Genomic DNA, 26,264 nt, shown 5'->3' with positions numbered 1-26,264 from the left:
CTCTTCATATGAGAATTCTCTCACCTTCGATATTTCAAGTAGCATACAAAAATAATACTAATTTGACTTTAAAAATGTAAGGTACCATGTCATGAATATGCTTTCATTTGTTGAACAAGCAAGCAAATATACATTTTTTTTTTAAAGAAAAGGGAAACATATTCAGAAACTTGGTTAAGCCGTATATAAATTACTTCATTAATGAAAAATTTATTAGTTTTTGCAACAGAAGGAAATTATTTGTTTTACAAACTCTATTTTTACTTGTAAATTATATATTGTTACAGCTTGAATTGTAAGAATTCTCTTGTCAATTATACATTCTAAAAAAAAAAATCTTCATAATTTACAGTTTTTAGAAATATACTTACAAGGACAAGAAAATGCAATATTTGATTTAACAATATATATATATATATATAAATTCAGACCTAAGCTGTAAATCACCTTCCTTCACTTGAAATTCCCTCACACATTCATCCCAAGAGAATATATAACTCAATTTAATTTGAATATTTCTAGAATACAAGTTTAATGCTCTGTAATGTTTGTGAGATTCGTTCATTTTATAATAATCTCAAAGGAAGAAGTAACTACATGAAACATTGTTGTTACAACTTGAATTAATTATATGCAGAGAGAAAAATCCGTTATCCGGACAACGGTATATTGTACAGATATACGGAATTCATCTGTTTATTATGGAAATCTGCGAAGTACGGAAACCTTGTTCACAGGCGGCGCCACAGTGGGTGCAGCTGCACCCACATTAGCTTCGATTTTCAGATTTCCTATAATAATCATTTCTGTTTTGTATATTTATTGTTTCCTATGTTTGGATATGTTTAAATGAGTTCTTAAGTCTCTCATAAGTTACTTGCTATCATACAGTGTTTTTTTTTTTATTTTCTTTTTATTTTTAAGTGAAACTTAGGTATTAGTTTTGAGATCTTAAGGCTCAATAGTGCAGAGCGTTCTGGCAACAATGTTAGGATGTGTTGTCCCAACCTAGCCTGCACCCACATTACCAAAATCCTAGCGCCGCCTATGATCTTGTCTATGAAGTAACCCGAATCTTATAATACTGTCTCAACAACCCTCAAGCTGGTCATTTCCATAATAACAATGCTGAAATTTGAATATTAAATAAATTGATCTTCTTTTCCCTTTTAAGGAACGAAACTTTCGAAAACGCTGTAATACTTATTCCCTTATTTTAAATTAAGAAGTAACATACTCAATTCAGTGATGCCAACTTGAAACTTTATAAAACCCCGTCTCGAGAGGCAGACATTTCCATTTTACTCTTGAATCTCCCCACATATAATAATTATCAAAACTTCTAAATTATGAACAGAGAAACTACTGTATGCCACTCACTTTTTCTTCAATACAGTTACGAGTAAATTGTTCGTAAATTACGATCTTGTACGTTTGTCAACTAGTTTATGAAAAATATCTTGGTTAACTCAGAGAGATAATTTTAAAAAAATGATTAGAACAAGTACATTTTAATGTCAGAATTTAGTTGTTTTTTTTTTCCTTTCTTTACACTTTTGTTCTGTAATCTTCTACTGAACATAACGAAACTAGACAAGCTTCAGCCTCCATTTATTTCATGTGGAACGTTTTGCAAGTTGGTGCTCCCTCATTTCGTATTTTACTTTCTTCCGTTAATTTTTTTTTTATATTTACATATATACCAGAATAACATTTGTGTTTCTTTCTTTCTTTTTTTTCTTTTCTTTTTTTTCTTTTCTTTTTTTTTTTTTTTTTTTTAGCTTTACAAGTCATGGTATAGAATATTTCTATACTAGCATGCATTTTTCAATAACATAATTTGACAATTAACACTGATCTTACGTTAACTGAAGACTTGTTAGCTTACTTCTTACCCAGAGAAAATTTTGTCGGCGTTTGTGAAGTAGATATATATAAAAAAAAATCCATATATGCTGCCAATTGCTATGAAAATTCTCTTTATCCCTATTCGAGAAAGTAATATCTAAAATCCCACAAAATAGGACTTTTTCCACGCGTTGGTATCAATGACTGAATTTCACTCCACCAACTAAAGGGAATCCTCATATTGGCCAGGGTGTAAATATTAAATAAGAAACCAGAATTTAAACGTTACGTTACGTTCCTTTTTTCATCTTAGGAGCGAAGTTTGTGAAAATGCTGAAACACATTTTCAATAATGTTAAATTAAGAGTTTATGTACCAAATTTCATTCCACCAGTTTAAGAGAATCCTCACATTAGGCACGTTCTGAATAAACAGAGGAAAATTTAGAGAGTATTGAAATTGCTTCACTCTCTTTCCTTGAAAGGGAAAGTTTCAAAAACGGTGAAGCTCGTTTCCCGGGGAGCACGTATACTTTATATATATATATATATATATATATATATATATATATATATATATATATATATATATATATATATATATATATATATATATATATATATATATCTTTATTCCAGCTTAGGATAGGTATTTTAAAGATTATTTTTCTTATCATTTCCTGTTGTGCCAAAAGAAGCTTAATTAAAATTTTAGTTTTAATAGTACTTATAGCCTGGCCAGTACTGGCGGATCTAGAAGAAAAAAAAATGGCAAGGGGAAATCAGAGCCCAGACTATGATCAGGAGTTTATTATAAACTTTCAAAAATATATACCGGTAAATAATAGCTTAAATTATTTTTGTCGTCCAAAAAACAGAAGTTTTGGAAAAGTTGAAAAAAATAAGTTACACACCTTTGTCTCGAGAGGGACGATATAATGGTATAGACTTTGGTAACATTATACATACCATACAGGCTATCCACAAGCGTTATCATCGCTGCCCTTCTACACTATTGCCAAATCGTATGAGTTTTGTTTTTTATTTTCAATTTCAATTGGCGTCATATAATTACAAGTCGGAATTGAGTTGAATTTAACATCCCACGTTTATGTTTGAAGTCTAAGAGAAAAATGAAAAAAAAAAAAAATAAATGAAATCTTTGAGTTTTACGTCCCACGTTTATGCCGGTTAGGCTAAAGGAGACGGTGATGATGAATAATGAATGAAATGGTGGAATGAAGAAAGTGGGAGGAAACAGGAGAACCCCGAGAAAACCCACGCACACGGTGTTTGTCCACCACAAAGTTCACTTGGCGGGGGCTGGGATCGAACCCGGGACCCCAAGCACCACAAGTCTAAGGGAGTCCGTGACGATGATAATGAACGAAAATTATGCAAGGAAATGGAGGAATCCGGAGAAAACCCATGGACACGGTTTTTGTCCACCACAAAGCCGACTTGGTTTCGAACTCGATCGTATGGGTCATGTTCCAGCTGCGCCATGAATCGTTCCTTCGACCTTGCATACTGCACCAGACGGTCGTCGTCAGTTTGTCTGCTCACATCTCTTTCTCACACATACAAGGTAAATTAATCTGGCTAAAACCAGTTGCAGGGAAAGCAGGGAAACGAGGCATTTTCCCGAGTTTTCAATAAAAACCGGACTCTACCGAGAGGCACGACCCATGGAATGGTCTCCAGAGCAATCCCAATCGGCCCTAGCCGCTGATTGAAGGAATAAATCGTATAGGATAGGTCTTCTGTAATATTTGGATTAATATAACTTTTACATTTATTAAGTTATAGCAATAGTTGTTTTTACGTTAACAAAATTTCGAACAAATGAGCCGAATTTCTTAATCCTATTGTTATTATCTTTTCAGTTAAAACCAATTAAAATTCTTATCATCCAGATACGGATAGTTGTCTTGGAGGGCACGGCAGTAATATGGCAATTCTGGTTGAGTATTGTCTTTGATGGAATCGAGCCAAGACCCCACGCATCTGAGATGAGAGCTCTACCATCAACCCACCTCGGCTCCAGTACACACTTTTGAATCACTTAAAAAAAAAAAAAAAAAACTGATGTGAACAGCAAACGACAAATGCTATTCCATTTTATTTTTGTACTAGAGTATATAAATAGTGGATTGTTTTTGTCCAGCTGCAATTCAGTTCCCCGTTAAGAGGAGGAGACTTGTAAGAGGCATGTCCAGGGGGTCCCCAGTCGGGAGTCAAAGTGGTGGGCGGAAGTAAATCCACGCGTTGCCAACGTCTGCTTGGCCGAATTATGCTCGGCCATTTTGTGCCGTCACACTAACTGACAATAATACTCGCACTTGGACACACACACACATACACACATACATGCACAGGTCAACACAAAGGAAGATGACAGCATGCAGACTGAATTTCCCAATGCCTAGTGCGGGGACGGAAATTCCCGCCCTATTATTTTTCTTAAATGTTATGTTGGAGTTCTTGATGAAAGGTCAATCATAGCGTATGGAGTTAACTAAAGAACCTTTTCCTGGTCACAATGTTTATTGCATTCTTCATGACATCAGTGGAAGTTTCTGTAGGGATTTTTTGTTAATAAGGATCTGGCAGTCTTGAAAATAACGTTAAAATTTTTGTGTGGCCGATCTCCAGTGACATAAATCAAGGTAAGAATTCCTTGTGTTGATTCTTCTTTTATTTTATTTTCCTTTAATTATAAAAGATATTTTTAAGTGGTTGTTGTGTCATAAAGCGCTGCACGGTGCCTGCTTAGTCAAAATTTGCAGCTTGCCTCGAGGAAACTATATTTTACTAACGAAACCAAAGGAATTAGACTTTTTCATAAACTCAAAATGTTATTGTTTAATATTGTGCTCTATTAATATGGGGATTTGGTGTTGAATTTTATTTGTATTTGTGTGCAATTCGCTGTCTAATGCAGTGGTTTTTAATGTAGGGTCCATGGAACCCTGTGAATCCGCAGCATACGTTGCGATTTTTAAGCTATTAATAAATACGTTTACTTGCTATTAATTATTTTCTATTCATTAAGGAATATTTTTGAAGATAAATAAACACAAATGAACAAATTGTTTCCTAATAATTCTCGACAGCGAGAAATTTTAAGCAGTTCACGGGCGTCTATTTCACAGAGGACGCCGGGGACGTGGCGCCCCACAATATTTGTAAAACTGTTTTCGTCCCGCAATATGTCGTTTTTTTCTTTGCTTTTTTTTTAGCGTAGGCGTTTTAAACATACGTTTAATTAAAATTGTGAAACAAGATTGAATTTTACTGTTTGAAAATGAAATGAAATTTTTTAGTTTAACGTCACACAGATACAGGGCCGTGCCGTGGGGCGGCGAGCGGGGCGACGGCCCCGGGCGCCGAAGTAAGGGGGCGAAAAATCCGGAGAAAAGAGGTAAAAGAAAAGGAAAAAATACTTATGGGGGCGCCGTCGTATACTCTCGCCCCGGGCGCTCATTTTCCACGGCACGGCCCTGCACAGTTATGTCCGTTAGGCTAACGGAGACGTTGATTAAAACAAGTGAATAATGATGTAAGAATTGGTGGAATGAGAAAGTGGGAGGAAACGGGAGTACCCTGAGAAAACCCACCACCACGATATTGTCCACGATTTTTACTGTTTGAATAAAAACAAACTTTAAAGTATGTGTGTCTGTTTTTTTCAGTACCTCATTAAAAAAACTAGACTAACAAAAGTAAAAATAAAATTAAAATTGTTTTTTTTTTTTTGTTTTGTTTTTTAAGTAAATAAATGCTTTAAAATTCAATATACAAAGACATTTTTTTAAAAATTTTCTGGGCAAGGACCGCGATCCCCCTTTTCTGTGGGTATTCCATACTCCCATTGCCACCAAAGCTTACATGCTGCTAACACCAATGGAGTAGTTGACTTGTAAATCTTTATCTTGAAAATACCTAGTGTATTTAATGAAACGGAATGAATCTCGCATTTTCGGATTTCGAAAAGCGATTTATTTAGAGATCGACTTTGAAAAAAAAAAATCATTTAGGGGTTAAATTCTTTGCATGGTACCGTAAGACTACCTACCGGTGGCACGGGGTTACTTTGCGCACGATTTAAAGAATTTTAAAGAAAATCGCATGTAACTTACAAACGTAATGATTTAGAACAGTGTATTTTAAACATATCTATAATAGCTAGATATATACTATAAGGAAAACATTAGTGCAAGTTCATTAGTAAACATTCAGTATGACCATACTTATTGAAATATAAACTTTGGTGCAAAGAACCCCATAGTTGGGGTTACTTTGCACAACACACACACAAAAAAGTATGTTCAACATAACGAATATAACGTTTCTGTGCAATGTTTTCCCATCAGTATTTATACATTTTACTTTACACAAAACTGAATACAATTACAAATGTTGATATTAGAATGAGGGTACTGGTATCGATACTTAGTACGAATTACCAATATTTGTAAAGAAAATTACGTAGTTTTTGGTACCGGCACGGGAACCACATTCTAATAGTTTAGAATACGCCCCACAAAAATGCCAACTCAGGAACAGAAAAAGAAAAAAATCCTCGTCAACTCATTTGCCTTGGTTGTTCCTTATGTTCAAGAACATCTTCCCAACCAAGGGCGCCCATCAGGGAAGCAAGGTGGGGCGCTCGCCCCCCTAACAGGAAATTGTACTTGGGAATATCGAAAACCCAATAGAATTTTTACATTAGTTACAGCAAAATTTGAAACTATATTTGAAACGTTGCTAATACTTGCTTCCCCTTGGCAACTACAACATGGGCGCCCTTGTTCCCAACCGTAATTAGTGGAGGATTTAGGGGTTTGGGACTTTCAGGCTGAAGTGCACCTAAATTGCAGGATTTCATTTTTAAAAAATCTAATGTTAGTCATTTCTATGGGTATAAGCTTCAAGCCCCCCCAAAAGTCTAGTTATTTCTAAAAACAAACGAAGCCTTTGTAAGTGAAGACCCTCTCAGACTATTTTTCTGGATCCGCCACTGTTCATAATTTATTTTTCAGCAAGAAATTCATTCCGGCATCTACCTATTAGGAGATTTACCTAAATTTATAGTGCAGGAGGTTTCAGTAGTAATAATTTCCTAAGAGGTACTTTGCACCTACGTAAAGTAACCCCAATAAGAGGTTGAAACCACCTTCTTCCAGCTTTACTTTTTTATAACTTTAAAACGTTTCACATTTCAATTTCAACTATTGTCTCAAAGTCCCATTATATACAGTAGTATTCTACGAAAGTAGCTTAACTTTGACGGAAATTCTTGTACGTGATATCTTTCAAATTTTGGCGGTCTTTACAGTGACTGCTTTCCATACAACAACAAACCCTCCGTGTAATTAGAACTGGTGTTAACCGCCAACGTTATAGCCAAAATACAGTTAGATGTTCTATCTTACGGTGGCAGTTGAAACTTTCTCTTTACAGTTCATGGTTTTACCGACAGACAACTGTACAGCTTTCTTCATATTTTGTGCAAAGTAACCCCGTATTATGGTAAATGATTAGTTTACCGTTTTGGTTTATAAGAGACTTAACTGAGTCAAAGCCCCTACGACACAAATTGCAATATTTTATTAAATACAGGTATTTGTTACCATTTAAAATGTACTAAAGTAGGGAGTACGGTGGCTCAGTGGTGTAACGTTCACCTCTAATGCAAGTGGTCTTTGGTTCGATCCCAGCTCGCGCCAAGTTGACTTTGTGGCAGACAACATATTGTCCGTGGGTTTTCTCGGGGTTCTCTTGTTTCCTCTCACTTTATTCATTCTGTCATTGCATTCATTTCTTATCATCACCGTCTCCTTTACCCTACACGGCATAACCGTAGCACGCAAACTGAGATATTTCATTTCATTTTCAAAATGTACTAAAATAAAAAAAAAAATGGCGAACAGAGTTCGTTAGATAAAATATTTATCTCAATGTTAAAAATATAAGTATGATAGATTATTATATGAAAATATTAGTTGTTTTCAGGTCGTGAGTGAAGATGCCATACAAATTTCTCCACCTCCCAAGCTTTATTGTAATTGCTTCAAGGTTTTGTTACTGATATGGCACAAACTGTTCGGTATCCACCCACACTATTGACATTTAAATCACGTATCAACCGACTCTATAATTAGTATAATAAGATAACTTAAATATTGATATTATTAGTACATAATTAAATTAATACTATTAGTATTACTATTACTATACCAGAAACGAGAACATCAGTAGCCCCATTTCATATCGGGCCGGATTGGTGCAGCGCAAAATTTGCCTTTCTGATAGGAAACTTAACACATGTTATAGAAACAAACAGTGTCTGCACATTTGCAGAATTACATGGCCATTGATGAGTTGCTGTAATAACTAAAGTTTCATGTGTCATCTGCAGAACGTCTTAATTGTGTCTTTGAAACCTGGAAGAGAACATCACATAGATATTCAAAATTAGTAGTAGAGATATTTTACCCGTAAGTATGGCCCTACAGGAAGAGAGACAATTTTAACATCCGGTTCGGGCGATTCGGCTGAAAGACACTGTCCACCAACGGCGCCGACTTTCCAAAATTTATGTGGGTGCATATCAATCGTGGGACGTGTTATATGCAGGGACGTACGCAGGGGGTGGATCCTGGGGGTCCGGACCCCCCAAATCCGGACTTTTTGTGAATTTAGTCTAATTTTAGGGGCAATTTTTAAACATAATTTAGCCTGAAATTGTGTTTGGACCGCTCCCTAAAAGCTTTGGACCCCTCCCGAAAGAAATTCCTGCATACGTCCCTGGTTATATATTTTCAGGGGAGTCTCGATATTTTTTTAATTGATTTCCTTTTAGTTAACTTTTTTTGTGAACACTATCATAAAGGGCTGTGCTATGATAAAGTAAAATATACCAATACTATAAGGATAAGTTGGAGCTGCCCTAGCTCAGCCTGTAACACGGTTGACTTAAAGGCAAGAGAAATGGGTTCAAACCCGGGTCCAAGGTTAAGGATAAATTATTATAATGAATATTTTCAAACATGCAATCGTAAAGTTAAATGTATACTTTAAACAACTTACATGATGCACAATGATTACAAGAGGTTATGATATCAACACGTTACTAAAAGAAAATACCACATTTATAGAAATTAAAATGAAAAACAAAAATCTTCATAAAAGCAAATGATTTAATGGTATTGCAGAAAGAATTATGCAAGGATTTTGTTGTGAGCATAAACTAGAAAATGACTAACTTAAGTGTGTTGCTTGGTTGCCATTACACAAACACATTTGAAACAAATAATTATGTTTTAGAGATTCCATCTCAATGTTTTAATTGTTTATTATTTGTTTTGATAATGGCAAGTGAGAAATATGTATTTTATATCCTATCAAATCAAAAATCTTATGGGTGCGCCGCACCCACAAGGTTATTTCTGCGGGTGTGAAGCCCCAGAGCACCCACGTAGTTGGCGCTCATGCTGCCCACAAATCTTGACAAACAATCGACTGGCATACCACAGTGAGAAAAAATAATTTTACAATTATATTTTCGTCCTTTTCTTAAAATGGTCGAACTTGATTCCAAGCTGACTTTACTACTATGTGCTCTTTTCGTTGCCCTAATGACTAACGTACTACTTTTTGTGTACTTATCACTGGTTTGATTCCCTGTGAGAGAACAGCGGACACACCACTGTGAGTGTGACTGCTGACAAAAGACATAAAAACAAATCAATCAATCAACTGCGTAACATGTATGAACACATTTAAACATGAAAAAAGTGGCATATATATATATATATATATATATATATATATATATATATATATATATATATATATATATATATATATATACAAGGGCGCCCATGTTGTGGTTTCCAAGGGGGGCAAGTATAAGCGACATTTCAAATGTAGTCTCAAATTTTGCGGTAAGTATTCTAAAATATCTATTGGGTTTTCGATCTTCCGAAGCACAATTTCTTCTAAAGAGGGGGGGAACGCCCCACCTTGCCCCCCTGATGGGCGCCCTTGTATATATATATATATATATATAAGGGCGGATCCAGGACAGGATCAAGGGAGGGGCTAAACCATAGTTTGCCGCTTTATCCAGTGTAAAACAGGATTGAAGTCCATTTTATCCAGTGTATACCAGAGGGTCAAGGGGGTGCTATAGCACCTATAGACCCCCCTTGGATCCTCCCTTTTATATATATTGTGATATTGTGATATTGTGTTTGTTAGTTTCTTTAGAGATAAAGACAATCAGAAAAATGTATTCATTGGATTGAGCAGGAGTAAATCCAGTACTCAGGTGGAAGTTTCTTACTTACAAGAAACAAAACCTCACACATCCTGAACGACTATAAGCTCTGGGTGTGTTCAATACGTTGAACTAATAATACTGAACTTGTAAGGAAAAATCTTGCGCCCCGAAGAGCGCATATTCTCCCCGAGAAGATATCAGAACTCAGTAAATATTAGATTGGAAACAATAAAAGGTCCTAACGGAATCATACGATTGTATTCCTGCTAGGATGTTCTATTACTGGTGAAATCATTGCGTAGTTTTTAAAAAAAATCACTTCCAGATTAAGAGGGAGCATAGGGGATTAGAAACTTCGATTTAATAATCTTCATCATCATCATCATCAAAGGTATTTTGCCATTATTGATACGTCACTAACTGCAACTGAGAAGCTTCCATGATTCTATACTGAGAGGTCTTCCTCTAACCTCTTCGTCTTCACGTATGATTTTTTTTTTTTTGTTTTGATATTGTCCATCAATTGTAGCCTCCTTCCCCCCTCTCTTTCCTGTCACCATACCCTCTAGCACGTCCCTTACGATACAGTTCCTTCTTGACGAACGTCCCAATCAATGCCTCTTCCTTTTCTCAATAATATATAAACTCATTATTTTCTCCCCTACCATTTCTAACACCCTCTCATTCATTTTCCTCTCGACCCAACCAATTCTCTTCATTCTTCTTCACATCCACATTTCGAAAGGACCATAAACATTTTTCGCTACATTACCTATATTTAAAAAAAAATGCTGAATAGTTCAATCTACATATGAGATAACTAGTTCATTCAGCTGTACCAAGTTAAACTAGGTTTTAAAATTGTAATTATATTAATAATATATTCCCTTATAGTTATCGATTTGTCAATCAGGGGCATCATTTGGGGAGGACATCCCTCCCTGAGTTTCAGAAGTACTTGATTTTTAATAAATCATATACTAATATACTAATAAAAACACGTCAATCTCTTATGTGGGTGGACAGTTTTGCCCCCTTTCCCTGAGGAAGCCTGAAATCACGCCATTTTAAAATATATATATATATAATAAATTACATTGTTAAATATGCGAATGAAGGTTTCATCAGTACAGCTGCATTGATGCATCTGTTGTTTACACTAAATTATTGTGCTATTAAAATAAATAAATAAATCATATTGACTCGAGATATAATGAAAAGTGTTTATAGTCCATGTTGAGTCGAAACTTTTATTCCATACTATTCATTCATGCTCCCTCTTAACTTTAATATTTTAATATAAACAAACACAAATCCGTTTTTAATTAAGGGTGGTAGTTTACAGGTTCTTTCTTAATTTCTCAGGTTACAGCTTTTTTTCTTTCTTTTTTTTTTTTTTTTTTTTAAGTAAGAAAGATCAAGAGATATATATTCTCCTCGGCTGTCCGGAAGGAAAGGTTGTTAAAACAATGAAAAATAAAATAAGAGATAGGAACAGAAGCCGTTGAAGGTGGCGAAAGTAGGAGGTACGACCTCTCAATTATAAGGAGTGGGAGCTAAGGGCTCTTTTGGTGGGTTAAGAGTAGTTAAAACCAAAAAAAGAGCCGTCGAGATATATTTTTTCTTTTTTCTTCATATAAGCACCGTGTAGTCTTGTGTATAAGTGAAGAAGAGGCTGAAAGTCCGAAGGTGCGGAACCAATAATTATGTCCCTCATCATCTCCCGTAAAGCCAGCCACGCTTTCTGACATGCCACCAACCCTAATATTATCCAATTTCAGTGCCCATAATTTTTCCCCTATTCGCATCAAATAATCTTATCTGCTCGTTTCGTTTTTCTTCCTTGTGTGTTTTTTTTGCCTTTCTTTAATAATAGCTCTTAAAAAAGTTGTTCACCTCTTGTTTCTCTTTTACTGTTTTACTGCATTTTTTCCCCTTAAGGAGCTAAAAATTACAGAGGAAAATTTACATTATACAATACGATACGGAAATTTTTCGCTTGTACAGAGTCCAGCAGAAATATTTCACTCTCTTAAAACGGGAACTAAAAGGACAAAATAAATTATGTTCAGGTGTGCACCCACGGGGGGGGGGAGAAGCACCCGGTCCGACAGGCTTCCCCCCCCGGAAAAAACTTGCCAACTCAACATATATTTGTACACTTTCTCGATAAAACTATAGACTACTTGTTTAACAGGGAAATGATAGATGTAGCGTGAACATTTGATCTTATACTTCATCTGTACTCTTTCTCTTATACTACGAAAACAATGTAGTTCTATCGTTTTTTTTTTTTTCTGAAAATATAGGTGAAAGTATTTGACAATTACTTATCGACTTTACGGGTGCAAAATAATACCCATTCAATACTACATGGCTTATAGTATTGGACCTTACCGATGCTTCGAGCCCCTTCTCCCCCCCCCCCAGAAAAATTTATGGGTAAGCGCATGTGTAGTATGAAAATTTGATATTGCACTTCATTTGTAATATTTCTCTTATAAAATTTGATCTGGTTTTATCTTTTTTTTCTGAAAATATAGGTGGAAGTATTTTACCATTACTTATCGTCTTTTCGGGTGGAGCATAATACCTGCTCAATACTATATATTTAGTAGATATAGTGGCTTGTAATATTGGACCCATGTCGAAGTTTGAACCCCGTCCAACAAAAATTTCTGTGTGCGCGCCTGATTCCGTTACATATTTTACAAGCATTATGTTCGTAAAGAGTATGTGTGCTAGAGCAATGACCAAGAGAGACAAATCCATTTCGACATTTGTATACAAAGCGCCCGAATAGGTTTTCGAGACGCAAGACCCGAGGTTCCTTTTCGAAAATTACATTACACCAAAAAACACGGGACTTTACCAGTTGTCCCTGTTGTGCCCTTCAATCTTCTCAAAGCTTTAGCTCAAAGACACATAATCGTTTCGTTACGTTTTCTGTTTTAGGTGGAAATAGCGTTGGGTTCAAAACGTCCAAAAAAATAGGGGGGGGGGGTTGAATGAATACAATGTGAGTTGGAGATTAAAATATCAGTTGGCTACAACATGGGTTGGAGATTAATATTTATAATAAATGTTAATTTCACAAACATAAGCCTATGTAGACCTATGCAATTAAGGTATTTTGTGTTTATAGCAGAATTGAATAGGGATGGTACCGAGACCGAGACGGGCTTTTATATATCGAGACGAGACCGAGACCGAGACGGATTTTATATAACCGAGACCGAGACAGGCCTCTATAAATCGAGACGAGACCGAGACGAGACTTAGGTCAGTCTCGAAAGTCTCGGTCTCGTCTCGAATATTGATAAAAATTAAAATTGTCTTCACTCAAAATTTCTTTCGTCGCAGTGTTAGATAATATGGGATGTACAGTCCTGTATTTAGTGGGTGCCTATCAGGCTCAAGCCCCTCCCGAAATAAATTTGTGACTATTTTTCGCACTGCACGTACAGCACAAATGTTTCTAACCCGTTTCTCAAACCTCTCCCGAAACAAAATCCACTGCTGATGTAGCCTTCTCTGTCCTTCTGTCTGTCTGTCTGTCTCTCTCTCTCTCTCTCTCTCTCTCTCTCTCTCTCTATCTATGTATCTATATATCAACAACGTTTGGGAGGTGATTCCTGACACCAAGATAAGACAAAAAGTATAGACCAACCTGGGTGCACAAATGCTTACTTTTGGAATTATAGGCTGCCGGAAACATGAAAAAATGAACTTTAATGGTCCCTAGCTCCAATACTATAGGATCTACGGTAGTCGGATCAAGACTTTACTTAGGAACTATTATGTGACCTATCCAAAAATACATGTTTCAGAATCCTGCGGTACTCACGCAACAATTTTCATATAAGGAGTTTGGCTAAGGGCATATAATTTTAAGTACTCACTACCTCTGTAAAAGCAGTTGCAGAAGTACCGCAAGATACTGATACATGGATATTTGGATAGGGCACATACTAGTTCTTAGTTGAAGTCTTGACCCGACTACGGTAGATCCCATAGTATTGGAGCTATGCAGTAGCATAGCTAGAATGTTTTTCAAGGGGGCCAGTGAAGGGACCACGAAAATTTTGAGGGGGGCATCTTCAATGAATGGAAAAACTTGATTCATATACTCACAAATTTGTAAGGTTCAATCACAAGCTAAAATGTACTGAATAATTTAAAAATCATTGAATATGCATATCTTATTCTATCCATTAGGCCTATCCTATCCAAAAGCACTATTAAAAAAAAAAAAGCAGAAATACGATAACTACTTATTTTTTAGTAGTCGTTAAGAAAATCAAAGCGAACTAGGAAACAAGTCTGTTTATCATATTTATACAGTGGAACATTACTTCTGAAAGTTGAATGGAAACTGTAAACAACAAGCTGTTCGCAGAACATGCCGCGACATCCTTTGTGAGTAAACCTAGTGCTCGTGATTGCTGCCGAACATGAGCAAGGGTTAGGTGACTACTCCACTTAGACGTGACGGCGGAGGTTGACTGCTATAATAGAATTGGACAGGCGAAGCTGAAGGTTATAGGCAGTAGTCATCTCAAATTTTACCAGTTCGAAACATTCCTTCTTGCACACATGAGACCAGTTTGCCTGATGGAATGATGGAAGTGAATAAATATCACAAGTTCCAGATTTGTTTTAATACCGCATAATAATATAAATAGTTATTTATATTATTATGTAGATAAACTGTAATAATAATAATAATAATAATAATAATAATAATAATAATAATAATAATAATAATAATAATAATAATAATAATAATAATAATAATAATAATTATTATTATTATTATTATTATTATTATTATTATTATTATTATTATTAGTAGTAGTAGTAGTAGTAGTAGTAGTAGTAGTAGTAGTAGTAGTAGTACCAAATTATTTAATTATTACTATGCATTTGTTCTATGTCACCATAGTCAATGAGAATTAACAACTTACTGTACGAATTGTAATAGGTAATGTACGAACACTTCTTTCGTCCAACGCAAGTGTAATGGTTTACTAAAGTGTATGCTATTTGTAAGTAAGTGTCTCATATTTTAGTATAAATTTCAGCATTGAAGCAAATGGGAATGCCGACTGATTTTGCTTTTCTTTCTGGCTCTTTGTCGAAAACAAAAGAGATAACTACGTCAATAAGATACAGGGGTTAAAAGGTAGTTCAGGTGGTGAGATCAATGCATGCATCCCACAGATTTCGGTGAATTAGATCTTGCTGTACTACGAACATAAACTAGTAGAGCTATTTTACTCGAAACGCAGAGCAGTGGTTCAGTGGTAGAGCGTCCACCTTTGGTCCGATCACAGCTCGCGTCAAGTGAACTTTGTGGTGGACAAACACCGCGTGCGTGGGTTTTCTTGGGGTTCTCCCGTTTCCTCTCACTTTCTTCATTCCACCATTTCATTCTTCATCGTCACCGTCACCATTAGCCTAGTTAGCATATCCGTGGGACGTAAATCTTGATTTCATTTCATTTCGGAACGCAGACTATTGCAACATACGGTATTCTGCAGTTGATAACTCTGTTGTGGAGAGATGTTTTGGTAGTAGTTTCACTTGTGGCTACGACTCACTCAGCGTTTGTAAACCTATAGCTATATCACTGTGTGGGGGGCACTAGGGGGCCAAGATTTTGAGCAAGGGGGCCTGGCCTCCCTGACCTTCCCTTGGCTCCGCCACTGGAGCTGTGGAACATTAAAATTCATTTTTTTCATGTTTTTGGCAGCGTGTAACTCCGAAAGGAAGCATTTTGTCTTACCTTGGTGTCAGGAATCACCTCCCAATCGTCGGTGTTGTTTTATATATATATACACAGGCGTCAATTGTAATACTGGGTGCAACACCCTTATTTCATGTGGCTACGTACGTCAGTAAGTGAGAGCATCAATTACTCCTGTGAGAACAGTAAGCATCACTCTCACTTACTGACTATGTCGCCATAGAAATGAGGGTGTTTCACCCAGTATTAAGACTGACACCACTGTCTTGTCATAGTGTTCCCAACAAAAAGCATATTATCCTCGTTTTATCCCAAAATCTGGACTTGTTTTTTTTCTTCAGTGTATATGCAATTATTCAAAGACTTACAGTTAGTAATACGCCTTGTGTTGATTTTTGGGTTAACTTGTTTTAGTTTAACGTCCCACGGTTATGCTAGGGCGGCTAAAGGAGACGTGGAGCTACTGATTATAGTGAAACCACTTTGGTCGTTCAACTGTACCCACACCCGGGAATCGAACTTGGAACCACGCGAATTGTAGTTAAGCGTGCTGCTTACGGCTCTGCTGTAGTCTGCTTACGTCTCTGCGTGACATCATTGAAATGAGAGCAAAACATAAATTAAATAAAATAAAAATAAATAAATATACTTCACATAAACTACTGCGAAGAGTAGTACGAAGAGTAAAACAAGATATTTGAAAAAGGAAACAAATTATTGCTTTGTCCTACTTAGATGAGTAACAATAACTCTATGGACCCCCAAAGCTGATTTCGTCGCCACCGAGGGTCGACATTTTCCCTAGCGTACAAAGAGATAGATCTGCAGTATTCATGACAATTTATTTAAATTATAGCACTAAATTCTTCAATTTCTTACGTATTATCCTTTCCATATTTCTCAGAGTAGAAATTTTGTAAGCCTGACTGGGTTTTTCGACGCTCTTATAGGTGAGGACCCCGGGACACTGTCTCAGTTGCTCCTGCTTACAAGGGAACCTTCCGAAAATGATAGTTGCAGTGAAAGATGTGGCCTATGCCAATTGAAAGAGCTGTAACAGAGATGTTCATTTCCAAAAAATTAGCTGCCCATAGCAATAGGTTCAAGAAATATAAGGGGTGGAAGTTCGGGCAACAGGAAGGTGGACAAGGGGGGAAAGGTGCAAATTCCGCAAAAAAAGGGGGGGGCAAGGCAAAATAAAATGCTGACAAGTGATGTATAGAAAGAGACTTGCCACAATAGGGAACAAATGAGGGCCACCAGTGGGGTTAACAGTGTAGCCAACTACAATAAAAAGTATATGTTTTGCAAAGAGCACTACATGAAGTGAGTGCAATATTCAGTGTCAACCTGTCATGTAGAACATAAGATATGGGGTGTATAATCAGTGGTACAATCTAACAAAAGAGAATAGAAAATACAGAAGCACGAAAAATACGGAAAAGACGGAGTTGGCCATAATGCGCCACATTTGATCACGAGCTGTGCATATTAGGATGAACAAAACAAGAAGCACCGACTATGCAGGAAACCGACGTACCTAGAGTCGAAAAGAAAAACGAGTTCCAAAGTTGGCAACACTGGCCATGAACATCCAGACAAGTCTAATATAGTTAGGCCACTCGCTTCACGAAAAGAAAATTCCGGCAATAGGCATCACTCGGAATGCATCAATGCTAGAGTGATTGAGGCAATGTCAATTCGGGGAACATGAAATGGTTGGGTTGAGCCAACAACCGATAATAGAAGTAGTGAATATTATGTCATGGTTGGGTCGTATGTGGAAATATAGAGGGTGTCCCACCAAACTTTGTGACCTGAAAGATTTGCGAAACGAACAAAAATGTGACGGATCCAGTTGTGCAGGAATGTACCACTGTCAGGGGGCGATAAAACTCTGTGAGAAGCAAGTGCCCCCAGGGGTCCCCATCATAGGGCCCCAGGAGCCAATTTCAAATTTTCAAATGGCAACAGGGACCGAGTGGTACCTCTCTCGATAGATCATGGAATGTGTAACAATATCTATAGGAATCATTTGCTATATAAAGCATGTTTTTCAAAATGGCCGCCACAAATATATGTTGTTTCTTAACATGGCATCGAACATTGTGATCTCAAATTGCTGCGAAGCGAAAAGAGATGTCACAAATCCAATTGTACCGGAATGTACTCATGTCGAGGGCCAAGAAAACTTTGTAAGAAGCAAGTCCCCCAGGGCCCCCATCATAAGGCTCGAGGGGTCAACCGCAACATTTCAAATGGGAACAGGGGCGGATGATATTTCTCTGGATAGATACAACACCGCCTATAAGAAACATTTGCTATATGCAGCACCGGTTTCAAAATGGCCGCCAAAAATCACGTTGTTCTTGTCACCGAGCAGATATTTTTGGCGGCCATTTGGAAATCCCATATAGTAAATATTTCTGATATGCGTTGTTGCATATTCCAAGATTTATCGAAAGAAATATAACTCGACCGATGGTGTTATTTGAAATTTTGAAGTTGGCCCCTGGGACAATATGATGGGGGACTTGGGGCACTTGCGTCTCACAGAAGTTTGTCGCCCGCTGACATGGGTACATTCCTGCACAACTGGATGTGTCACATTTTTTCGCTTTGAGATTATTTCAGTTGCAGAGTTAGGTGGGATACTCTGGATATATCATATAGGCGGTGATAGTACTACAGACAGCAACACACAGCAGATCAAGTCTTTGATTATGTTTGCTTTCTACAGGTGTGGATATGTGATAGAAAGACCACCAAAGGTTCCGACACCTCTAGAGTACTGTTTCGAGACATTCATAGGCGATCATTGTACCATGTGTGACGGATTGGCAGTATTCCGCTGTACTCACTGCAAATGTATCTTCAGTTTGGACCATTGTCTCATCGAACAATTGCACGTACAATGTGGACGAGCATGTACAAACGATCCGAAGACTAATGCCTGTTGCTGGAACTTTTTTTTTGTGAAGCGAGTGGCCTAACTATATTAGAATTGTCTGGATTTTCATGGCCAGTGTTGCCAACTTTGGAACTCGTTTTTCTTTTCGACTCTAGGTACGTCGGTTTCCTGCATAGTCGGTGCTTCTTGTTTTGTTCATCCTAATATGCACAGCTCGTGATCAAATGTGGCGCATTATGGCCAACTCCGTCTTTTCCGTATTTTTCGTGCTTATGTTTTTTTCTATTCTCTTTTGTTAAATTGTACCGCTGATTATACACCCCATATCTTATGTTCTACATGACAGGCTGATACTGAATATTGCACTCACTTCATGTAGTGCTCTTTGCAAAACACATACTTTTCATTGCAGTTGGCAACACTGTTAACCCCACTGGTGGCCCTCATTTGTTCCCTATTGTGGCAAGCCTCTTTCTATACATCACTTGTCAGCATTGTATTTTGCCGTGTCCCCCCTTTTTTTTGCGGAATTTGCACTTTCCCCCCCTTGTCCAACCTTGCTGTTTCCCGAATTTTTCACCCCCTATATTTCTTGAATCTATTGCTATGGGCAGCTAATTTTTTGGAAATGAACATCTCTGTTACAGCTCTTTCAATTGGCATAGGCCACATCTTTCACTGCAACTATCATTTTCGGAAGGTTCCCTTGTTAGTTACGGCTATGCATAGTAATGCATTACGACCTTACGATCTCGTATAAGAAACAGAATGTACTTAAATTGAGACGCGAACTATGCGAAATATCGGACTTTGAATCTAACTTGTTTGTTGATTTCAACCCAAGACCACACATAACAAAGGAGGGTGTCTTAGCTCCCACCACAAGGTTCAGGAAGTCCGTGTTATAAAGTGTAAATTAAATACGTATATATGAAACGATAATAAAGCATTTGATCAATTAGAAACAAAATATATTGTAGTAATAATTTACCCTATTTGTTAAGATTATGAAAGTTATATTCTGTTTTTAAAATGACAGTCAAAGCAGAATGTATTGGACAATAAGTGAGGTATTGTAAAATTTCAATTTCGGTCCGATTTAATACTTTCGAGCTGCTATGTGTTGTGTTATCCGTTAGGAGGTATTGATCAATTCTGATTCAAAGGAAGAAAATAAACTACTGTATAGTACTGGAGTTAATTTAATAGAGTTTAATTGTATAGGCAGTAGTGAGGCTATTTGAGACAAAGTCTATTGCTAGAAAGTGAAATATGGGTTACTATTAGGGTTTTATCCCAGATATGATATACCAACAGACATGGGCGGCGGTTAGGGGGGCAAAGGGGGGCAGTTGCCCCCCACTTTTTTGAAATTACCCATTAATGTATATAGTTTCATTTGGAAATATAAAGTTTTGTATGTATTATTGGTTCATAGAATAAAAATGGTGCCATAAAATATTTGTCGTTCCATGAGTACGTATTGGTTGTCTTCCCGTGGAATTAAGAAAGCTACAGGAATTGCGTTTGAACTACTACTAAAAATGGACCAAAAATTAACCTATTGGAGCGCCACAATTAGAGCGTACAGTAGAGCGTCGATTATCCGAAGTAATTGGGGGACATGGGTGTTCGGAAAACTGGTTTGTTCGGATAATCGAACTGTACTGTACTGTACTGCACTGTACTGGACTGTACTTCTACAGCCAGTGCCAAACCGACAGAAGTGTGCTGATTGTTGAAACACAGCGACTGGCGGCTTGGCCGGTCAGCAGCGCCTTATGAAGGCCCCATTAGAAGCAATGTTCCGCCAGCGGTGGCTCAGTGCGGCGACTACTGTGGGAATCTTGGTTTGGAAGTGAGGGGGATGATGGACGGTAGGGTGGGAGAGCAACAGGTGCGAGCGAGTACACAGTTCGGTTAAGCGGTCGTACGGTTGACCGACGTTCGGATAATCGACGCTCTACTGTACTTTAATTTCTTCTTGCAAGTTCTCGATATGTTAGTCAGCTGCTCTGGAACTAATTGAGATAACATTTCGCAAGAAAAGAAGTCCTTCACAAGTTATTCTTTAATTGCACAAAAATCGACAGTTCCTAAAATGTATTTTGTTCTTTCTAATAATAAGGAATATTTTGATTTGATTTTTTTTTAGTTTAACATCCTGTTCAGCAGCGAAGTTATGTGAGATGTGGACTTAATTATCAACGTGGAGTCCGAACCACGTGAGCTCCCCCGGGGAATCGAACCCGGATCTCCCACGTCAAAGGCGTTTACGCTAACCGCTTAGCCACGAAGGAGCTCAGTAAGGAATATTAGTTTTGCAGTATAATATAGGAGTTTAGGGGTGTACATATACAGTTTTGTATATACAATTCAATTTATTAAATTTAGCATAATTCTAGATTTTAGGATTATTTTGTATAACTGAAATGTGGAGTCACTAAGTATTGCTGAGTTTTGATATATTCCAAGAAAGTGAAAACTGTACTTAATGGCAGCGAACATGTTTAGGGAAGGTTCAAAAGTATTTCTTTAAATGTCGTAGCATATGCTTGTAGTATTCACTGTCATTCTAAGAGTAATAACATATATAATAGCATGCGTGGAATTAAAAATAAGTTGTTCATTAATTTCCAGTTTCAATATAACTTTTGCAAAACAAGCCCCATTATTCATTACTATGATTATTTGATTAATATTATCCTTTCTGTTTATTTGTTTTGCAAATTTATTAAATATGCCTCTAATCTGATCACACAATTTTCCACACAGATATTCATGAGCAAGGAATCAAATCTCTTCTTACACCTTCGTTGTTTAAGAGTACAAAGGGCTAGTGTCTACTTGCGTTTCTCTTGTCAATTTACTTAATAAAATATGAAATACGATATACGGTATTTTAACTGAAAAAGATAGTATCCTATTAGTTATACAACCTTTCGTCAAACAAAGTGTTACAAGTAACCAGGAAAACTAACATTGATATCAAATATTCAGATCATGTCTTTCCCCCCACACACACTTTTAACATCCAACCTCCGCCACTGCCCACAGCTGACTGAACCTGGAAAGCATTAGCGCTAGCAAATTAGCTATGAAGAGGTACAGCATACCATAATAGTCAAGAATGAAAGCAAAAAATAAGAAGCGGAAACGACAGACTGTACGATAATAATACTTTCACAATTTTAATTTCACACCATTTATTTCGAGACTTTCGAGACTTTCGAGACGAGACCGAGATTTGGTCCTCGAGACCGAGACCGAGATCGAGACAAGCATCTATTGACCGAGACGAGACCGAGACCGAGACGGCGATTTTTGACTCGAGACGAGACCGAGACCGAGACCGCTATTTATCAACCGAGACGAGACCGAGACTGTACAAAGTCTCGTCTCGTCTCGTCTCGATACCATCCCTAGAATTGAAGTTTCACTTCATAGACTGCATAATGAAAATCTTTTTTTTTTTTTTAACTATGTTACATTTAACCTCCTCCATGCTAACTCTGGAATTATTACTTAAATAAATAAACACTTTTCTGACCGGAGTATGTATCTTTTTTTATTAAAAGTAAAATAGTACTTAACATTAAAATTAAGATCTGAGGAAGATAACGTTACGTTATAGAAACTGTTATGAAATATTTTATTTTAATTAACAAGTACATACTGTGGTCAGAAATATATTAATTATTTATGTTAAATTATTCTACAGATTCAGTACTTCCATATGGGCACATTTAAATCCAGCTACCAGCTTAAGTAATGCGTAAAATGTAGTAGTTAGTCCTTTAAAAAAAAAAGTAGTTGTATTTCTTTTATTTTGGTTTTGATTATCATACTTGCTTATGATATTATTTCGTGTTGATAAAAATAATAACAACATTAATACTTAATTATTAACAGTAATTTACAATAATTATTTTCTCCGTTGCTGAAATTGCGATACAAAACTTATTAACTGCTATGCATTTTTTCTTTTTTTTTAGCAGTTTACTACATATACTCAAAAAGCAGTCTAGGGGGCCGCGGTGGTTCAGTGGTAAAGCGTTCAACTCTGGTGCATGGAGTCTTTGGTTTGATCCCAGCTCGCGCCAACTGAGCTTTGTGGTGTACAAACACTGTGTGCGTGAGTTTTCTCAGGATTCTCCCTTGTCCTCCCACTTTCTTCATTCTACCATTTCATTTATTTCTCATCACCACCATCTCCTTTAGGCTTGCCGGCATAACCGTGGGACATAAAACTTAAAGATTTAATTTCATTTCTCAACAAATCTAAAAAATGCTTATATATACAGTATAACTTTGTAACTTCGTAACGTGTAACTATTTTAAACTAACAGACCAAAAACGTTGAAATTTGGTACCATGCAAATATTGGAGATGGATCTTGTTTAGCAAACCCTGCGATACAACTAGGTTAACAGATATATTTATAACAAAGTTATATTTTGTTATATTATATTATAGAATATCAAAATTATATTTTAAACATTATATTACATAAAGTTACATTTTGTGAAATAGAACTACATCAAGTTATTGCATATTTAAAATTTACATGTCAAACGAGAAGTTATAATATCAGATTGGTTGTTCAGTGTTGCAAACTAAGCATACTACACTATCACAAACATCCAAATTTTGTCGACTCCTATAGCAATAACAACGCAAGTGAGACGAACGGGGCAACGTAATTCAAAGTCTTTACTATCTAATACTATGAACTTGACGTGACAGATTTCGATTGAATAGCAACAGGGATACAAGCAGGGGCGTCATTTAGGGGGGGGCAGGGAGGGTCAATTGTCCCCCCAGAGTTTGAGATTTCTATAGATTTTATCAATAAAATAGTAGTAAATCAGTGAAATACGCGAAATTTTACTTATATCAAGGAATTTTGCCCCCCCCCCCCCAAGCAAAATCTGAAATGACGCTCCTGGATACAAGGGATTGAAAATTTTACTTTTTTCAAAAATCCTTTTTTCCGAAAAAAAAAACTGTTTAGGTAAGTACCTCATCCAATTGTACAGATGGCTTTCAATGGTTATGATCATCATATCATTTACAGCAACATGATATATCAAACCGTTCTATGAGCTCGACCACGCTCGTTAATGAAGTCAGTGCATTAACATGTTCAAAGGTAACGGTGGCTATCCATAATTTATCCCATTAATTCATACAGGCATGTTTCATGTCATCTCCTTTACTGTCTTCAGCAGAGTTTATTTTATTCATGTATTGTTAATTTGAATTTTACTCTAAAAAAAAAAAAAAAAAGTATCATTGGGGCACTAATCTCAAATTAGTATATTTTAGGTAGCTCGTTCATAATTTTCTAAGATATTTAGCTAAGCTTTACAGTTTTCGAGCTGTTGCTGCTGTTGTTGATATTAGGGTTACTACTACTACTACCACATATGATGATGATGATTATTATTATTATTATTATTATTATTATTATTATTATTATTATTATTATTATTATTATTATTATTATTATTATTATTATGTTTCTGTCTCGATAAATAATGATATCTTGAATGCGAATGTATGGCCGAAAGGAGCAACTTTGTACTGAATTCTATGTTAGACAGGAATTATATATATATATATATATATATATATATATATATATATATATGTATATGTGTTTGTGTGTGTGTGTGTGTGAACACTGAATAGTCTAAACTAAATAGAAACAAAATGAGCAGCCAATCAAATAAAGTAAATTATATTGTTCTATCAGAACGTAAATGGTTTAAATCAAGGTTACTAGAAGGAAAGGTTGGGCTATTCGCACAGACGCTTCGCTCCTCGTTTTGCGTGACGTCACCAGCGAGGAGCAGCAAGTAGGTATAGAGGTGTACGAAGTAGCCAGAATGTATTTTTTCTTTCTTTATGCATAACATTTTCGCTGTCACAACATTCTCCTACACACAAATTACAAATAAATAAATAATAAATAAACCAGCAATAAATAGAACATCATCTTAACGCAATTTATATTATGGAAAATTAACGATGTACCTGTGTTGCATGACCATTTAATTATTTTTTGATTAGATTGATAATAGTTGAATTAGAATCACATTTTAAATGTATTTATATCTGAAATGTTGCTGTGAATGTATTTAAGCAAAGTTGCAGATAAATATGTGTTTTACCAGGGCAATCTCTGAAATTTCCGGTGCCTGGAGTTAAAATAATTGCGGAACCAATGATAAGGAAAGTTCGACACCCGGCATAAATAGATTACTTTGTATTTGGTCTAGGAATTAATTCGTGCGGTTGGTACGCACACATTGAAGCTGTAGTACAAACACAAAATACATAAATACCTTAAGAAAAATATTGTCCATCGCTAGCCACCACTTTCGCCCATCTGTCAGGCAATGTACGGATTCCGTGGCGAAAGAAGTCCTCATCCTTGGAAGCCATCCAGTCAGAGACCCATGTTTCGATATCTTCTGAAGAAGTAAACCGCTGTCCAATCAAATCGTTGTTCATGCAATCGAACAAGTAGTAGTCCGAAGGAGCAACGTCTGGTGAATACGGCGGGTGGGGTAAAACTTCCCATCCGACATTTTCTAAATAGGTTTTGACCGGTTTTGCGACATGTGGGCGAGCGTTATCATGTTGAACAATAAGTTTATCATGTCTGTTCTCCCATTCTGGTCGTGTTCTGGCCAGAGCTTGCTTCAAATGCATTAATTGTCGTCGATAACGTTCTCCATTCATAGTTTCACCCGGTTGCAGCAGCTCATAGTACACCACACCTTTCATATCCCACCATATGCACAGCATAACCTTTGCACAGTGAATATCTCGTTTTGGTTGTGATGGACCTGGTTCACCTGGTTTCACCCAGGCCTTTTTTCGTTTAGAGTTCTCGTAATGGATCCACTTCTCATCACCCGTAATAATTCGATGCAGAAACCCCTTTCTGCTCTGTCGTTGAAGCAGCAATTCGCAAATGGTTTTTCGTCTTTCAACGTCTCTGTCTTTCAATTCATGTGGAACCCAATGTGACATCTTTTGAATCATTCCCATGGCTTTCAAGCGTTTGGAGACTGTTGTTTGATCAACGCCTAATGCTGCTGCAAGTTGTTCCTGCGTTTGACACGAATCCTGCTCGAGCAATGCTGTCAATTCTTCGTCTTGAAATTTTTTTGGCTGTCCAGCTCGCTCTTGGTCTGCCAAGCCGAAATCACCACTTCTAAACCGTGCAAACCACTTCTGACACGTTCGCTCAGCTAGAGCATGGTCACCATACACTTCCACCAAAATACGATGACTTTCAGTCGCACTTTTCTGCATGTTAAAGTAATGCAGCAGGACACCCCGCAAAAACACTTTATCAGGCACAAATTACGCCATGTTCACTTAACTACAAACTGGTGTTGTTGACGCTTTAATCCAGTGCCCTATACTACGAACGATACGCGATGACAGGGG

The 26,264-nt window shown here is 36.7% G+C and overlaps 1 long non-coding RNA gene across 1 annotated transcript in view; it reads left to right on the top strand.

The window, feature by feature from the left end:
• Positions 1-4,037: 4,037 nt before the first annotated feature.
• Positions 4,038-26,264, top strand: part of LOC145693581 (uncharacterized) — a 99,600-nt gene continuing 77,373 nt past the window's right edge. The window contains exon 1 of the long non-coding RNA XR_014132808.1: positions 4,038-4,516. This is a non-coding gene — a long non-coding RNA (uncharacterized LOC145693581). The remainder of the gene's footprint in view (positions 4,517-26,264) is intronic.

Source organism: Thermobia domestica, chromosome 8 (assembly GCF_964235325.1).
Source record: "Thermobia domestica chromosome 8, izTheDome1.hap1.1, whole genome shotgun sequence".
Lineage (NCBI taxonomy): Eukaryota > Metazoa > Arthropoda > Insecta > Zygentoma > Lepismatidae > Thermobia > Thermobia domestica.
The sequence above is the reverse complement of the archived record's forward strand: the minus strand, read 5'-3'. Positions and strand labels throughout refer to the sequence as shown.